General features: G+C 45.3%; 1 protein-coding gene and 1 non-coding gene across 11 annotated transcripts in view; one reads left to right on the top strand and one right to left on the bottom strand.

Annotated features, from left to right (window-relative positions):
• Window positions 1–13,785, bottom strand: part of ADD1 (adducin 1) — an 88,416-nt gene that overhangs the window by 45,631 nt on the left and 29,000 nt on the right. For 2 of the 10 annotated variants that reach the window (XM_081579957.1, XM_081579987.1), the window contains exon 1: window positions 7,348–7,517. The exons of the other annotated variants lie outside the window; for them this stretch is intronic. The gene's annotated coding sequence lies outside the window, so the exon portion shown is untranslated. Of the gene's footprint in view, window positions 1–7,347; window positions 7,518–13,785 lie in introns of those variants that run through there. 10 annotated transcript variants of the gene reach the window in all.
• LOC145521586 (U6 spliceosomal RNA) lies at window positions 5,481–5,587 on the top strand. The gene has a single exon (XR_014065515.1). It is a non-coding gene; the product is annotated as a U6 spliceosomal RNA (small nuclear RNA).

The following is a 13,785-nucleotide window of genomic DNA, read 5'->3' as shown; positions in this document are numbered from 1 at the left end:
AAGATTAACTTTCCTCTTCTAGTAACATCCCATCTAACCACTCTGCCGAGAATGCTATTTACTCAGGAAATAACAGAAAGCGTGCCCTGGAATATTCTTTCCTAGCAAAGGTGTTCCAGCTCTAGAATGATTCACCCACACTAACGTGTAACTAAACCTTAGATCAGAAACCAAACACACTTTTGCTTCTCTAAACATCTAATGAGCTAATTCTAAAGCTCTGGGGGTAGACCGAATTATTTCTTGGCATCTCCCTTCTGGCATAGACATTTTGAGAACTATTCCAACCATTCACATGATTTACTTTTGAATTCCTAAAAACAGAATACTCAAAGCAAAGGCTGAAACAAGAAGGTGGCCATTAACAAAATTCTCTAGGTAAATCGAATGCCAGAAGACCCAGAGGGTCTTTTCCGTTTCTAACTGTTCTTAAAACGAGCTCAGAAAGCATAAAGACAAGGAAAATAAACCTGGAGGTATCAAACATGCTCATGTGGTAATAATAACGGCAGCCTCTGCTGGTGTCCGTGGCCCGCTCACCTGCAACTGCAGACAGCCTTTGGAACTGTCAACAGGAAAACAAGGAAAGAGGTGTCTATCTCTGCAGTTTCCTCCTTCACGTCCACTAACTCCCAATGCTTCATACATCCCATCAGAGCTGCTTTCCACATTAAGTGCAAGGCACCAGAGAGACAAAGTTACAAAATGAGCAGAGATTATAGACAATAAATGTAACTAAATACCCTTCATGCCATGAGAAATCTATTCAAGTGTCAGCAGGGCAAAAGTGTCAGGGGAGGTAGAAAAGCAGAGGGTGTTACAAGTTAAATCCCATGCCTAAATTCATGGTGAAGCCTTAACTCCCAGCTCCTCAGAATGTAACCTTATCTGGACACAGGTCACTGCAGACAGAATTAGTTAAGGTACTAATACTAATTCCTGTCATACTGGAACAGGGTGCGTCCCGAATCCAATACTGATCTCGGTGGCCTCGGCCAGCAGCGGCCTGAAGCAGGGTTTTGGTCCCCAGCCAGACTGACGTCCAGACTGACGTTAGACCACGGCAGTGACAGCACTGACTCCTAACCTCTAGACCACAGGGACCAGCCGCCAGTGATGAGGTCCTGGCCCGTCAGCTGTGTAGAAATGAATTTCCACATAGAGACAGAGAGTAGTGAGATAAGCAAAGTGTTTATCAGGAGAAAAAAAGAGTGCGCATGGACAGACACACGGGCGGGTTCATAGAGACAGTCAGCCCCTCATGAGAGCTTGAATCACTTTTATGGGGCATTTCTTCCAGGGTTCCTTTGGCCAATCATCTTGCTTGGCCTGGTTCTGAGTCCATACGTGGTTTATCTTGGTTTATCCCGCGCACAGGAGCATCTTTCAGTCAAGGCAGATTTGAGCGAAGAGGCCTGTGGGTAGGCTGACACCGCTTACTACAGAGGGGAGGCCCCTCCCTGTTCGATCTCCAAGGAGCCTTTCCGTGCATGTGCAGTCAGGGAAGTCTCCCTGACTCTGAGAAGGAGGGATATGTGGTCTCTCTCTTCTGTGGACAGACCTCAGCTCTCCTCCCTCTCGCTACTTTGGAATGTCTGTCCACAGGGGAGGAATCTGGCCCCTCAGCCTGGAGCCCATCCAGCCCCCGCCTCAATCTGATTGGCACCCTTATGCAGGCGGGACCTCGGGACACAGACACGACTACAGGTGGAAGGCCACGTACAGAGGCCCCCTCACCGTCTCAGAAGGAACCTGCCCTGCTGACACCCTGACCGGGCACGTCTGGGCTCCAGAACTGAGACGATAACCTCCTGGTTCAGGTCACCCAGCCTGCGGGACTGTCTACGGCAGCCCCAGGACACTGAGAGAGAGGGCTGCCAGGAAAGCTTCATAGGAGAGCTGCTTTTAGAGTTAAGTGATACTTCCAGGTTGGCTTGGGGCAGGAGGCAGTCACTTGGTGAATGACCATCTCTGGGAGGGCTCCGTAAGGTTTGCACCCAGCATGAAACAGGACACACTCAACTAAACAGAAGCTGGTCTCACCACAAAAAAGGGAGGGGGTGGGCAGCTAAGTGAGGTGATGTACATGTTAAATACCTGGATCGTGGAATCATTTCACAATGCATACACACATCAAATCATCACGCTGTATACTTTAAACATATTACAGAGAAATATACCTCAATAAAGCCAGGAAAAAAGCATAAAACAGAACAAAAACAAGTGAAGCCTTCGTTGGAAAGAGTGATAAGATTTTAAACAAGTCTGGCAGAACTAACACTGAAGGCTGAGCCCAGGCAAAGCGCTGTGAACAGTGCAGCACAGACAGCCCACACCCTGTCCGGCGCCTGGGTGGGAAAGTAGAAGGCACAAAGAAGTCCCCATCAGAAATTCATTCCAAATTCTCAGAAACCTTCCATGGTGGAAGGGGTGCTCAGCCGGGCAATGAAAGGGGAAGCTCTAACACCTGCTGACAAAGGGGGCCAGCACTGGAGGCCCTTCCAAGAAAGACGGAGCACCACCACAGTGAGTTACACCTCTCACTGCCTACGTGACTACCGGTCCACTCCCCACAAAGGACAAACACCTACCCTGTGTTTAAGATTCCTCTTCACAGCTTCAGGAAGCTGTGTACCTTGCCTGGGGCCCCGCGGCTCACGGAAAGCCTTTAAGTACTCTGATCAGATCCCTTCTATTCCTGGGTCTCCAGATGTTCCCCTGGAGACGGAACTGCTCAAAAGTTCAAGATAAGCTCTGCTTACTAAGTGGTAATTCCTGATCTAAAACTCCTTTTTTACATGTACTAACTCATTTTCCCTACAGATAAGGAAACTGAGAGGCACAAAAAGCAGGGCTACCAGGATCTTAACTCAGGCTGCCTGGCGCCAGAGCACCTGCTTTTAACACGACCACACGTTACCTCTCACCCTCACATGCCCACAAGCTCAAATTAGAAAAAAATCAAAAGGTAAAATTGAACCAAAGCAGTGCTTCCTGCAAGGAGATCCAATCAATCCATCCTAAAAGAGATCAATCCTGGGTGTTCATTGGAAGGTCTGATGTTGAAGCTGAAACTCCAATACTTTGGGCACCTCATGCGAAGGGTTGACTCATTGGAAAAGACCCTAATGCTGGGTAGGATTGGGGGCGGGAGGAGAAGGGGACGACAGAGGATGAGATGGTTGGATGGCATCACCGACTCGATGGACATGGGTTTGGGTAGACTCCGGGAGTTGGTGATGGACAGGGAGGCCTGGCGTGCTGCAATTCATGGGGTCGCAAAGAGTCAGACACGACTGAGCGACTGAACTGAACTGAGTGCTTCTTAGCCGAGCTGCCTACTCTCATGCTCCTTCCAATGAGGAACTATATGGATGGGCCCTCTTGCTTCTTCTCTCCTTTAGGATGAATGATTTAACAGGTTCCCAGCTTAAATCTTCCACCCTTTATATAACATTTTTACAGTTATATAGCTGCTGTTTTCCTTTACTGTAGGATTTCATCAATTTTTTGGTGTCTTACAGAGATTCCAATTACTTGCTGAAGGTTACACAGCCATGGTGGAAAAGCAAGACTCTTAAATTAACACTATCGTTTAGAGATTGCATTCTTATTGCTTCTCCTAAACAGCCTTTCTGTGCTGAGGAGAGGATTCTTCCATCTATGGTCAGTGAGGGCAGAGGACAGACCCCTGGGCTAGGTATCAGTGGTCAGTCCCACTTGTTCCACCGTGTAATTTCAACACTTAGGAAGTCCTCGCCTATGAAGTAAAAATACCTTCTTAACCTAATGGTTAAATGAGAAAATGTATCTGAAAGCACCTAAGGGAAAAAAACAATAAAATAGGATAGAGGCTAGTCATCATCTCCATGACTCACAAACTCCATACCAAATATTCCCCAAATCCAGCTGAGGAAAATGCAACTAGAAAGTGCAAGGGATGAGAAGAGCGACCAATGCATGAGCTGGATGAGGACGGTGCCACAGGCCACTGCAGAGGACACGCTTCCACTCCAACAAACCTGCACGAGTTCCGGACTTGCGAGGTCCTGAGGCCTCAAGATAAGTAACCGGCCACTCAGGACCTGAACCCAAGACCACCGGTTCCAAATGCCACGCTTACCCACAACTGCCACACAGGAAGGAAGTCAAGAGGTGGACAGTGGCCAAGAGCAGGCAGCACACTGGAGTCTAACTCAGCACTACCTTCCCCACCAAGGAGCACATACGCCTCAAAAACATCTGCTAAGTGGGTGAATGGTGGAAAGGAATATAAAATCATTTTCCATTACTAATTTCACAAAATTCTGCTAAATTCACTAAATTACTAAACTCACAAAATTCACCCAAACAAAAAAAACGCTATTTGAAGTTAACATCCATTACTTCCAGATAGCACGTGAGCAAAATATTAGCCAGTATACTCTTAAGTGCTTTCAAGAAGTAACTTCACAAAGACAATACAATTCAGATTTCAGGAGAGGAATCCAGGGGAAATAATTTTATGTGTTGCTGTCGTTAAGTCGCTAAGTCACATCTGACTCTTTGAGACCCCATGGGCTGCAGCGTGCCAGGCTTCCCTGTCCTTCACTACCTCCCAGGTGTCTCACAAATTAGCAAATAACTACCCCTCCATAGGAGGGACTCCACCACAGTTACTATACCGATGCATGTATTCTGAGATGGTCATGCCCAGAACACATGCAGGAAAAAAAGGAGAATTCAATTTTATCCTCTGACCACGTCAACCACTTTCTCTATTTTAGTTCCTTCATGATACTGTTAACTGTCCTTCAATTACTTTACTATTTTCATTTTCTTAACTATATTTTTCCTGTAGCAATGACTTTCAAAATTTACAGTTTAACTGAAACAAAACATTTTCTCAATTTCATTCCATGAGGGCAGCTTACTATGTAAGAGCTTGAGTTAGATTTTTGTTTATTTTTCTGGGAAGGAGGAGGAAGGTAGGAAAGCTTGGCAGGGCTGTAAGGAAGGAAGATTAAAACACCACAAACACAAGCAAGCAGCTTTTTCAGAATTTAACGGTCAGTAACTAAATGTTCCTATTTGTGAAGTAATTGGTTCTGTGGAAGACAAACAATAAAAGAAAGCTTTGAAGGCATTCCTCAGCCAAGACTAATAAACTGAGAACCACAAACCGTTGAGACTGCTAAGATGTACACATTCTGCGCACACAAAAGCTGGAATCGGAACTGCTCTATCAATTCTGGGACTTCTGAAAATGGTGTCAGGTTTTCCACTTTAGAGCTAGGCAGGAAGTATTTAAAATCACAAGAATTCGTCCAGGTAAAAATCTGCCAAAGGTTTATTCTCTGAAAAGTATTAATATTTATATCAGCTGATGGGGACTGAAAACTCTTTATGCTATGAAATAATTATAAGCACACAAATTCTTAGATGGTCTCAATTTCACAAAAATAAGGATATACTATTAAGTGAAAAAAAAGCAAGGTACAGTGATCATTTCAGCAGCACAGATACTAAAACTGGAACGATACAGAGAAGATTAGCATGGCCTCTGTGCAAGGATGACACACAAATTCGTGAAGTGTTCCATATTTTCAAAAAAAGCAAGACACAGAGAACAATGTATCTAGAGTACCTCTTGGGGCGGGAGGAAGGATAAGAAAAACACTCATATTTGCTTGCATTTGCATAAAGAAATGTAGGAAGAAATGTACTAGAAATTTAAGATGGTGGTTTGTACTTTTAAGGAATGGAGGGATCTGGTAGACGGAGGACAGAGAAGGCCAGTAGAGTCTTTATTGTACAAACATTTAGTTTTAAAGTTAAATTCATAAAAAGAAAAAATTTTTTAATAAAACACCATAAAGCACATAAATAAAATCCTAAGCATCCCTGAAGGTATAAATCAACAGTATACACAGTATCTTGTACTTCCAGCAGGATAATGACATCAAACATTTGTTTTATAGTTTAATATATAGTCTGTTGGGCACCTACCGACCTGGGCAGCTCACCTTTCAGTGTCGCATCTGAACAACCATGACCAGGTCATGGCATCCGGAGAGACATCAGTAACCTCAGATACGCAGATGGCACCGCCCTTATGGCAGAAAGCAAAGAGGAACCAAAGAGCCTCTTGATGAAAGTGAAAGAGACTCAAAAAGCTGGCTTAAAGCTCAACATTCAGAAAACTAAGATCATGGCATCTGGTCCCATCACATCATGGCAAACAGACAGGGAAACAATGCAAACAGTGGGAGACTTTATTTTGAGGGGGCTTCAAAATCACTGCCGATGGTGACTACAGCCATGAAATTAAAAGACACTTGCTCTTTGGAAGAAAAGCTATGACAAAACTAGACAGTATATTAAAAAGTTGACAAATCACTTTGCCAACAAAGGTCCATCTAGTCAAGGCTATGGTTTTTTCAGTAGTCATGTATGGATGTGAGAGTTGGACTATAAAGAAAATTGAGCGCCAAAGAATGGACGCTTTTGAACTGTGGTGTTGGAGAAGACTCTTGAGAGTCCACTGGACTGCAAGGAGATCAAACCAGTCCATCCTAAAGGAAATCAGTCCTGAATATTCATTGGAAGGACTGATGTTGAAGCTGAAACTCCAATACTTTGACCACCCGATGTGAAGAACTGACTCACTGGAAAAGACCCTGATGCTGGGAAAGATTGAAGGCAGGAGGAAAAGAAGACAGAGGATGAGATGGCTGGATGGCATCACCGACTCGATGGACAGGAGTTTGAGCAAACTCCAGGAGTTGGTGATGGACAGGGAAGCCTGGCGTGCTGCAGTCCGTGGGATCGCAAAGAGTCAGACACAACTGAGCGACTGAACTGAACTGATATATATTGTTAAGTACTTTAGCAGGGTGGCCCTATCCTGACTTTCAGGTGGTAAAATGTAGGTTCTAAAGAGACTGTCTTATCCCAAGGTAGAAATATTAACCAAACTTTCAAGTGAGTTAAGAAAGTATTAGGTTAATGAGCCCCTCATAGTCAGTCTTCCAAAATGATTCTGTTCACATCAGAAGTATTTATGATTGAGTGTCTCTTTAAATCAGTACTGGCTCGACTGTGCAACCACTGCATATTTCCAACTTACCAAAAGCAATGGAGTTCCTGGCCTCTAAGCACAACAGGGCATTTCATCCCATAGGGAATCCAAGGGATATGAAGTACCTCCCTTCCCATGTTAGGGAATGACAGGCAAGGTTTGCTGCTGAAGAACAGGGTACTTACCACACTGGTCTTGAGGTCTGAAGCTATTAGGGAAATACAGTCATCTTATTCATTCCGAAAGCCCACCAGGTTTTCTAACCGTCCATAGTCTAAGCATCTTACCTGCTGTCTGGTGCACAGGAGGTGCTCGATAACAGTGTGAGAAGCCTGAAGAGCTGCAGGCAGCACAGCAGGCCTCAGGACCCGGAGAGCCTTTCTGACACAATGCTATAAAGATCTCCGTGGCAGTTTTAATCTAACTCCTTCATTTCAGAACTCGGAAGCCGAGGCTCAGAGAAGGCAGCAGACGGCCCTGGGCACACTGGGAGTCACGGGCAGAGAGCAGCAGCCCGGTGTGTCTGAGGTCAGGCTGAGGGCAAGCCAGAGGTCCACTGCACTGCTTGCCGCCACATCCTGAGCTTCTGAGGTCGCTTCACTTCTCTCTGAACATCAGTTTCATCACCTATAAATGGATGCGTCACGGAAACCTCAGGGGTACTGTAAGAATCAGAAATGCTACTTAGACAGTATTTAGCAGTGCTTGCCAGTGGACACACATTAAAGGGTGGCTATGATTACTGGACAAGGCTGGGCCCAAAGTGTCCTGGCCAGGTTTTATGGACATTCCACAACACCAAATTCCTTCCTGCTTGCTTGCTTTTTACTGTTGGTGAGAAATAACTGAAAATTCTGGACGTCTATCACAACTACAACTGGTTTCAAAAACAAAAGATATTTTCTTGTATGTATAATTTCTCATTGTTATTACCACCATAGGAATTTCCTATGCTAATATCCAAAATACTTCTGAAGGCTTTAAAAATTCCAAATGATATCTGAAGGGGAAAATCACGAAGGTCTTAAACTGAATGAAATGGCCTAATTTTCATTTTCTCATAATATGGAAAAATGGCGAAAACCAATTGAAACAAAGGAAAATTATGCCTCAAACTGCATATATTTTATTAGTCTTTATTTAATCAAAATGTGCCATTTCAACAAATATGACACTACTGAGGTAGAGGGGAGATTTCAAACTCTCAAAGGCTCCGTCCACATTTGGGCCACAGAAGCAACAGATCCCAGAAAGAACTTTTCGAATGCAGTTGAAGGAGCAGCCGAAGGATACCCTCAAGGAACGCCTACTGAGCTCCTTGTGTTGTTGTTTAGTCCCTAAGCCGTGTCTGCTCCCCACGGACTGCCGCCAGGCTCCTCCGTCCTTCACTGTCTTCTGGAGTTGGCTCAAACTCATGTCCACTGAGCTGGCGATGCTATCTAACCATCTCATCCTCTGTCGTCCCCTTCTCCTCCTGCCCTCAATCTTTCCCAGCATCAGGGTCTTTTCCAATAAGTCGACTCTTCGCATCAAGTGGCCAAAGTATTGGAGCTTCAGCTTCAGCATGAGTCGTTCCAATGAATATTCAGGGCTGATTTCCTTTAGGATGGACTGACTGTATCTCCTTGCTGTCCAAGGGACTCTCAAGAGTCTTCTCCAACCACAGTTCGAAAGCATCAATTCTTTGGCACTCAGCCTTCTTTACTGCCCAGCTCTCACACTGATACATGACCACTGGGAAAACCACAGCTTTGACCAGACAGACCTTTGTTTGCAGAGTGATGGATGCCTTTGCTTTTTACTATGCTGTCTAAGTTTCTATCTTTTTTCCCACAGACCAAGTGTGTTTTAATTTCATGGCTGCAGTCACTTTCTTCAGTGATTCTGGAGCCCAGGAAAATAAAATCTGTCACTGCTTCCACTTTTTCCCCAACTATTTGCCATGAAGTGATGGGACCACATGGCATGATCTTAGTTTTTTGCTCCTACCATGAAGCTAACACAGGCCAGGCACTGTGTTAGCTTCAATCTGGATGCTTGGAGACTCAATGCACAAAACAAAGATTTCTGCCTTCAGGAAACATATGCACTAGCAGAGGGGACCAGGCAGTAAGTGAGCTGCATAAATAACTTACACAGTGCCATGGCAGGGCACTGGGAGGATGGGGGTGGGGAGGTCAGTGGCAACATTAAGGAAGGGCTCCAGAGGAGACATCACAGGTGGTGAGAGCAACAGGCACTCCAGCAACAGCCAGAGCCAGGCCAGGAGTGAGGAGGGGCTTTGTTTGGGAGTGGGAGAAAGGGGTGAAGCTAAATCTGCTTATCATCATTTTCTTTAAGGACTGAGATATTTCAGTTACATCTTGGTAAATAAGCAAAAAAAGATATTAACATTAGGAAGGCCCTTCATGCTGCTGCTGCTGCTGCTAAGTTGCTTCAGTCGTGTCCCACTCTGTGCGACCCTATAGACGGCAGCCCACCAGGCTCCGCCGTCTCTGGGATTCTCCAGGCAAGAGAACTGGAGTGGGGTGCCATTGCCTTCTCCAAGGCCCTTCATACCCATGTCCAAAACAGAACTCTTAATCGTCCCCTAGCCTAGCCTCCCTGCTTGGACTCAAACTCCTGTAACACATTCTCCATAAAAGCACAATCAAATCAGGTCCTCCTCCTACCTGATTCCTATCAGTGACTTCCCACAGTCCCTGAGTAAATCTGAACTGCTGATACCAGCCAGCAGGGACCTTTTCAACTAGGGCCCAGCAATCTTTTTGCCTCCTTGTCCCAGATAAACTGGCCTCCCTTCTTCTGCAAATACATCCAGCTCCTTCCTGCCTCAGAACCTTTAGACCCTTCTCTGCCCAGAACAAATTTACTTCAGCTACTTTGAGCACCTTACTCCTTATCAGGCAGGTTTCAGGTCAAATTTCACATCCAAGTTTTGAGATAAGTTTCCCTCACTGTGAGATTTCGAGCAGCCCCCCTTCCCAGCTCTCTCAGATCACCCAGGGTTTTCTTCCCTTTCAAGGCATTCATCTGTACTTTCAGAGTACAGACTCCGGACTCACACTGTTTGAGTTCAAACTCCAGCTCAGCCATTCACTGGCTCTGCAGTTGTTCCAGTAGCTGAGTTGTGTCTGACCCTGCGACCCCATGGACTGACAACGGCACGCCAGGCTTCCCTGTCCCTCACCGTCTCCCTGAGTTACTCTTTGTGACCCCATGGACTTACAACGGCACGCCAGGCTTCCCTGTCCCTCACCGTCCCCGAGTTACCCTTTGCGACCCCACGGACTGACAACGGCACGCCAGGCTTCCCTGTCCCTCACCGTCCCCGAGTTACTCTTTGCGACCCCATGGACTGACAACGGCACGCCAGGCTTCCCTGTCCCTCACCGTCCCCGAGTTACTCTTTGCGACCCCACGGACTGACAACGGCACGCCAGGCTTCCCCATCCCTCACTGTCCCCGAGTTACTCTTTGCGACTCCACGGACTGACAACGGCACGCCAGGCTTCCCCATCCCTCACTGTCCCCGAGTTACTCTTTGCGACTCCACGGACTGACAACGGCACGCCAGGCTTCCCCGTCCCTCACCGTCTCCCTGAGTTTGCTCAAACTCATGTCCGTTCAGTCGTCGATGCCACCCAACCATCTCATCCTCTTCTGTCCCTTCTCCTGCCCTCAATCTTTCCCAGCATCAGGGTCTTTATGTGACTCGGCTCTTCCCATCAGGTGGCCAAAGGATTGGAGCTTTAGCATCAGTCCTAACAATGAATATTCGGGGTTGATCTCCTTTAGGACTGGTGTGATCTCCTTGCAGTGCAAGGGACTCTTAAAAGTCTTCTCCAAAGAAGAAAAGAAAAAAAAAAGGGGGGGTCCTTCTCCACCACCACAATTTGAAGCATTAATTCTCGGGGCTCAGCCTTCTTCATGATCCAACTCGCATCCGTACATGACTACCGGAAAAATCGTAACTTTGACTGTACAGACCTTTGTTGGCAGAGTGATGCCTCTACTTCTTAATACACTGTCTAGATTTGTCATAGCATTTCTTCCAAGGAGCAAGAGTCTTAATTTCATGGCTACAGTCAGCATCTACAGTGATTTTGGAGCCCAAGAAAATAAAATCTGTCACCGCTGCCACTTTTTCCTCTTCTATTTGCAGTGAAGTGATGGGACTAGATGCCATGATCTTTGTTTTCTTTTCTTTTTAATTTTATTTATTTTTTAAATTGAAGGATAATTGCTTTACAGAATTGTGCTGGTTTCTGCCAAACATCAACATGAATCACCCACAGGTATATATATCTCCCTCCCCATCCCAGATCTTAGGTTTTTTGAATGTGGAGCTTTAAGCCAGCTTTTTCACGCTCCTCTTTTACCCTCATCAAGAGGCTCTTTAGTTCCTCTTTGCTTTCTGCCATTAGAGCAGTATCATCTGCATATCTGAGGTTATTGATATTTCTCCCAGCAATCTTGATTCCAGCTTGTGGTTCATTAAGACCACCATTTCGCATGATGTATTCTGCATATAACTTAAAATAAGCAGGGTGAACTCCTTTCCCAATTTTGAACAAGTTCGTTGTTCCACGTCTAGTTCTAACTGCTGCTACTTGAATTGCATGCAGGTTTCTCAGGAGGCATGTAAGGTGGTCTGGTATTCCCATCTCTTTCAGAATTTTCCACAGTTTCTTGTGATCCACACAGTCAAACGCTTTAGCATAGTCAATGCAGCAGATATTTTTCTGGAATTCACTGCTTTTTCTATGATCAAAATGGATGTTGGCAATCTCATCTCTAGTTTCTCTGCCTTTTCTAAATTCAGCTTGTTCATCTGGAAGTTCTCAGTTCACGTACTGTTGAAGCCTGGCTTGAAGGATTTTGAGCATTACTCTGCTAGCATGCGAAGAAGGCAATGGCACCCCACTCCAGTCCTCTTGCCTGGAAAATTCCATGGACGGAGGAGCCTGGTAGGCTGCAGTCCATGGGGTCGCAAAGAGTCGAACACGACTGAGCGACTTCACTTTCACTTTTCATTTGCATGCACTGGAGAAGGAAATGGCAACCCACTCCAGTGTTCTTGCCTGGAGAATCCCAGACACAGCGGAGCCTGGTGGGCTGCCGTCTATGGGGTCGCACAGAGTTGGACACAACTGAAGCGACTTAGCAGCAGCTGCTAGTGTGTGAGATGAGTACAACTGTGCGGTAGTTTGAAAATCCTTTGGGACCACCTTTCTCTGGGATTGGAATGAAAACTGACCTTTTCCAGTCCTGTGGCCACTGCTGAGTTGTCCAAATTTGCTGGCACATTGAGTGCAGCACTTTAACAGCATCATCTTTTAGGATTTGAAATAGTTCAGCTGGAATTCTATCACCTCCACTAGCTTTGTTCACAGTGACACTTTCTAAGTCCCACTTTTCTTCATATTTCAGGATGTCTGGCTCTAGGTGAGTGATCACACTATCATGGTTATGCAGGTCATTAGCACCTTTTCTGTACAGTTCTTTTGTGTATTCCTGCCACCTTTTCTTAATCTCTTCTGCTTCTGTTAGGTTCTTGCCCTTTCTCTCCTTTATTGTGCCCATCCTTGCATGAGATATTCCCTTGGTATCTCCATTTTCTTGAAGAGATCTCTAGGCTTTCCCATTCTATTCTTTTACTCTGTTTCTTTGCATTGTCCACGAAGAATGCTTTCTTATCTCTCCTTGCTATTCTTTGGAACTCTGCGTTCTGTTGGGTGTATCTTTCCCCTCCTCCTTTGCCTTTTGCTTTTCAGCTATCTGTAAGGCCTCCTCACACAACCACTTTGCCTTCTTGCATTTCTTTTTCTTGGGAATGGTTTTGGTCACCACCTCCTGTACAATGTTACAAACCTCCATCCACAGTTCTTCAGGCACTCTATCAGATCTAACCCCTTGAATCTATTCGCCACCTCCACTGTATAATAAGGAATTTGATCTAGGTCATACTTAATCTAGTGGTTTTCCACACTTTCTTCAATTTAAGTCTGAATTTGGCAATAAGGAGTTCATGATCTGAGCCACAGTCAGCTCCCGGTCTTGTTTTGGCAGAATGTATAGAGCTTCTCCATCTTTGGCTGCAAAGAATATAATCAAGCTGATTTCGGTACTGACCATCTGGTCATGTCCATGTGTAGACTGATCTCTTGTGTTGTTGGAGGAAGGTGTCTGCTATGACCAGTGGGTTCTCTTGGTAAAGCTCCATTAGCCTTTGCCCTGCTTCATTTTTTACTCCAAGGCCAAACTTGCCCATTACTCCAGGTGTCTCTTGACTTCCTACTTTTGCATTCCAGTTGCCTGATTCCTGTGATGAAGAGAACATCGTTTTCTGGTGTTAGTTCTAGAAGGTCTTGTAGGTCTTCACACAACCAGTCAGCTTCAGCTTCTTAGGTATTCAGTGGTTGGGGCACAGATTTGGATTACTATTGAATGGATGGAATGGTTCGGAATCAGTGAACTGAAATGGACGGGAACAGGTGAATTTAATTCAAATGACCATTATATCTACTACTGTGGGCAAGAATTTCTTAGAGAAAATGAAGTAGCCCTCATAGTCAACAAGAGTCTGAAATGCTGTACTTGGATGCAATCTCAAACAGGACAGAATGATCTCAGTTAGTTTCCAAGGCAAACTGGCTCTGTAAGCTTGAGTAAATTTCTTAATTTCCCTGATCTCACCTTCCACATCTGAACTAATGAGGCTA

The sequence above is a fragment of the Giraffa tippelskirchi genome, chromosome 1 (genome assembly GCF_054371585.1).
Source record: "Giraffa tippelskirchi isolate mGirTip1 chromosome 1, T2T-mGirTip1v1.2.pri, whole genome shotgun sequence".
Classification (NCBI taxonomy): Eukaryota; Metazoa; Chordata; class Mammalia; order Artiodactyla; family Giraffidae; genus Giraffa; species Giraffa tippelskirchi.
The sequence above is the reverse complement of the archived record's forward strand: the minus strand, read 5'-3'. Positions and strand labels throughout refer to the sequence as shown.